Raw genomic sequence first — 4810 nt, 5'->3', positions numbered from 1 at the left:
AAAATATGCACAAGTTGTTCACTAGATGTGATTTTTTTTAAAAAAAACATATTTTTAGTTTTATTTCAGCCATGTTAGGTTATCCATCTCTGAAAAGCTATGCTGCTTGATAATAAACCCACCAGTTCTATATACTACTTTGCCAGCTTGACCTCTAGTGTTTCGCATACCTCAGTTAATCTTTTAAGCATTAAGGACAAAAAAATGTCAGAGAAAAGTTGTATCTGTCACATATATAACAGAGCATATGGTCTTCATCACATTATCATCATTAGGGAATATTTGCTTTTTAGGGGTAGTTACAGGTAATCAATGCCACAGTTTTCACTGTCCTCTCCGTTTCCTTTAGTAAGTGAAAGGATGCTATAAGAAAGCAAGCATTTAAAACCATCAAAAATAAAACAAATTATTTTGAGATCTTTTTAAAAAAATCTTGACATGTGGGGAAGAAGAGGATTTAGGCCTGCAGGGAACAGAACTGCTGGAACACAGCCAGGATAACGAGGGTCTAACTCGGCAATGAAGAGCAGGTCCTCCAGGGTCACCATGTACTGCTGGATTATTTGGTGATGCTGTAAAAAGATTTGCTGGAGCCGCTCTATACAGTTCTTGTACCATGGTGTTAATATACTGATCCCATCAGTTTCACATCGTACTAAGTGCTTGGTCAAGATCATGATAAACAGCTGAAATATGACCAGGAAGAGGTTCTTCTGTTCACTCTGAGCGGACTCCACTTTTTCCTGTACTGTTTCTATTTTCTCCTCCAGAGCCCCGTCCTTCCTGTCCCTGCTTCTGTCATCATCATCACTTCGCTGTTTATGTTGCCTTGCGAGTTTTTCTTTAGCTTCTTCCAGCTCTTTCTGGATTTTCAGAACGTGTTTGTTCATCTTACGAATTGTGAAGTGCAAGATTTCCCAAACAAATAATCTAGTAAAGTCATGAGACAGTTCTGAAGAGAAGATCCAATCTGCTACTGCAGCACAGTTAACAATCTGTGTACAGATCATCTTGTCTACTAGAACAGCAATCATCTGTGGATGGTCCCTCCAAACTTCAAACATAACTCTTAGAACGTGTAACTTTCCTTCATCACTTTTAGCTAGGGTTTTGAAGACGTCATGAAATTTTGCAAGAGCACTAAAGGAGTGGCTGAACGATTTGGCTGCCAAGTGTAGCAGAGTCTGCATAAAGACCTCTATTTTTAATGGGTTAAAACTGAATCCTTTATCGTCATCGTCATCCTGGTTAGGATTCAGTACATCTTTCAGAATTCTGAAGATTTCATCATGGGTTGCTTTACTTTTAAAGGCAACAGCTAAACAGAGGGCAAACGAATGTCCAGGAAGAGAATTACTACTTTCATCTCCATACTTGTAAATGCAGGTTGGGTTTGCAGGACATAGAGCTGAGAAGGTCGGAGGAACAATATCCAATACACACTGATGGTAAGACAACCTCATACACTTTTCTAGAACTTCTTTTACAAACTTTAGTTTGGGACTTTCATGATCTTGAGCAAGACAATCTGACCAATCTTCCCAGCTCCAACGGAACTGGAAGTTACTTAGATGATGGGAAAACCCATTAATAAACCTGTCTACGCATGTAGTATTCATCGTGTCCAAACGCATATAGAGCACTTCAATTATCTGTGCAAGAACTTGGGGTAGAGAGGCAGGCTGAAGTTTACACAGTTCAATGAGAAGTGTTGTGTACATCACGTCAGTGTGAGGGGATGCTGGAAGTTGATACAGCTCTGCAAAGATCACCTCAACTACGTGGTAGCTCAAGGGGCTCTTGCTCTTCCCTGGGTAGCTCGCCAGCTATGCAGCACAAGTGTTCCTTTCCTTCCAGCGGGATTTAATGCTGCAGTGAAGATTCTCTTCTATTACAAATCTTTCTACTGAATGACTCCTCGGCATTACAGGACCCTCTGGATCCTCTGTGTAATCCAACATTCTGAAGATGACCTTTGGCATCGGGTACACGGAATCTTCCGTGTGAGGAGGTGGTGTGAAGGGAGGGAAGTTGAGCTGCTGTGCTTCCCACAGCATGCTGTCGAAGACATGAGAAGGCCTTAGGATGTGCCGCTCCTCCCAGTGATCCTTTTTCAATTTCTGAATCTGGGCCCACAGGCACTCTAAATACTCTTCTTGTGGATGTGGCTTCTCAGCAGTCCATACTTGTAACATGGGCACGTGAGTCTTTTGGCCTCTTTTAAGATAGCTTTCAATGTTAGCAAAGATGCGGTTCATCTCTGCATCTTTCTTCTCGCACAACTCCTTCCCAACCCGGGGCAAAGATGACAGAAATGCTTGCACGTACCAATCCCGTCGCACCTGAGGTACATCTTCTTCCTGAGTTACACTTACAAAATTGTCAAACACAGCAACCACTGATGAGGCTGCAATGACGTGACAATTCACAAGACCAGACTAAAAAACCGAACCAAATATACAGCTTCATTGTAACTTTGCTTTCCAAGATTCTTTAGGTTGACGAATCATGGCTTCTACAAACTCTCCACCAAAGTTGTAATTCCTGGCATTCAGCAGTCCAACTAATGTTGTATAAATAGTCAACGTCTCAGGTAACAGACGTGCAACTGTACAAAGAAGCCTTAAGATCTTGCTCTTGTAGTTAGGAAGGTCAGCTTCCAGAACACCAGCCAAGCTTTCTACGTTGCTCTCCAAAGAGCAGGCACTCTTTTCTTCTACGTTGCATATTAAAGATTCCAAATGAACTTTGGTTTTATTTGCATCAGAGGTCTTTCTCCTTTTGTGAGGCTGTCCACTGTCATTCTCCTCTCTGTGCCGCCGCCCCCACGTGCCGCACGCTGGGGCGCAGACGAGCCGAGACGTCGGCGGGAAACGCCACAGGCACCGTGGGGACGCCGGCTGGTGGCCCAGGTGCGCAGAGTGACCTAGGTGTGATTTTTAAACCGCTTAAAGCAGTTACTAGCACACAATTGGGCAATAAATGCTAATTTTCCTGTTTCATTTTCAAGGTTTGCAAAACCCTTAAATAAAACCAAATCGGTTTTGAAACCGAAAGGACCCATTGCGTTATTTTACCAATCCGAAGATTTAGATTTGAATTCCTTTGATTTTCATTATAAACAAAATCCACTTTCCCCCAAATCCTCTTTTACAAAGAATTATCTATAGAGGCTGAACTAGCTTTTCAAATTTTATATAGTCTTTTTAAAACTTTATATATGGATAGATGGAGCTTACTAGATGAAAATATGGGGTTATTTTTTAAAGCAAATTTTTAAGTGTCTATGGTGAGACAGATTCCATGGGAATCAGTTATCATCATATCACTTACATTGTGTCTGGTACTATTAACTTTGTATAGATCTTATTTAGTATTCATCACAGCCCTGTTGTTACTCACTCCCATTTTGTAGATTAATTTAGAGAACCAAAGTGAAGGTAAACAATTTGCTCAAAGTCAAACTGCTAGGGACATAGCGGGGATTTAAACCGCGATACTCTGTTCCCAAATATGATGCTTTTAACCAGCATGTGAAGCTTTCTCTGTTAGATATACACTTCCACCTTCAGTGGGAATTTCCCTGAATCTAGTTGTGTCTAAGTTCTTTTGTTCCTATTCAATCATCTCCATGGCTTTGTTGTAAGTCATTTAGGGGGGAGGACAGCAAAAAAGCTTTGCCATAGGATGGCAGATACTGATAAGCTGGCTGGAAAAACAAGGATTGCATTAATAACCCACACCAGGAAAGCTGGTGTATCCCTTGGCTCTCCTATGAGCTGTTTAGAGTCAGTAGAGTCATCCCCGTGGAAATAACACATGGACTTTAAAAATGAACCAAACTGCTGCACAATGCTAACAGGAGAACCCCGTGGGACCTTGCTGGCAATATTCCCTAAGCCCATTCACTGTTTTGCTTCTTGTCTTTTTTTCTGTTCCTGGGGTCAGATTTACTCTAACCCATTGGTTCTTTCACCCACCCAACCTTGTTTCCGTCTACTCTATGGCTGACATTCAATTTCAGACCTTAGCTAGGTGCTAGTCTTGATTTATTCATGTTTAAATTTGGTGTCCTTGGGCAAGTCACCAACTTTTTGGCTCTTAGATATAGTGTTCCTAAAATGAGGCATTTTAACAAAATGACCTCCAAGATATTTGCCAGTTTTAGAAACAATGCTTCCTTTCCAAGTACTTGCAGTATGGCCTCCTGAGTGATTATAAAGTATCACCATGGTTAGATTACACCAAGAAAGATTTATTTCCAGATTTGATATAAAAAAAGATTTGATATATTTTGTGTCACATTATGTTGGATCGAGCCATACATATTTGAATATTTGGAGGGGACCCCATGAGTGATGAATTGTCTGTCTAATTCAGTTATTTAGATAACTATTCTCTTAGAAGTTGTTGGCAAGGAAGCCACATGCTACCCTGACTAGCTATAATTTTCTTTTACAACCTTGTTTAAAAAGATTAAGTAGTTACTCTGGGCTTGGTATAGACAAGCTGCTCCAATAACATAAAACAAATTTGCTTATCATCTGAGTTCTGAGTTATTGAAAATATTACTTTGAGAAATATCTTATTCTGTTAGACCTGCCATTCCCAGAATTATGCCAACTGTCACCAAGGAGGAGACTTTAGGAAATATAATTTTCTGATATACAGCATCGTTCTGCTTAATCTTAATTTCATATTTTGCAAACAAATGAAGCAATAAAGGCAATGCATTTTAGAATATTACAGATACAAAAAATTAACACAATTTAATTTATTGAAGTTGTTAGGCAGCCAATTAAAGTTTTTA

General features: G+C 40.1%; 1 pseudogene; it reads right to left on the bottom strand.

Annotated features, from left to right (window-relative positions):
- Positions 1–457: 457 nt before the first annotated feature.
- LOC117016086 (nuclear cap-binding protein subunit 1-like) lies at positions 458–2353 on the bottom strand (annotated as a pseudogene).
- Between the last annotated feature and the right edge of the window lie 2457 nt (positions 2354–4810).

This window comes from Rhinolophus ferrumequinum, chromosome 23 (genome assembly GCF_004115265.2).
Source record: "Rhinolophus ferrumequinum isolate MPI-CBG mRhiFer1 chromosome 23, mRhiFer1_v1.p, whole genome shotgun sequence".
Taxonomy (NCBI): Eukaryota; Metazoa; Chordata; class Mammalia; order Chiroptera; family Rhinolophidae; genus Rhinolophus; species Rhinolophus ferrumequinum.
Note: the sequence above shows the minus strand (reverse complement) of the source record. Positions and strands in the feature narration are given on the sequence as shown.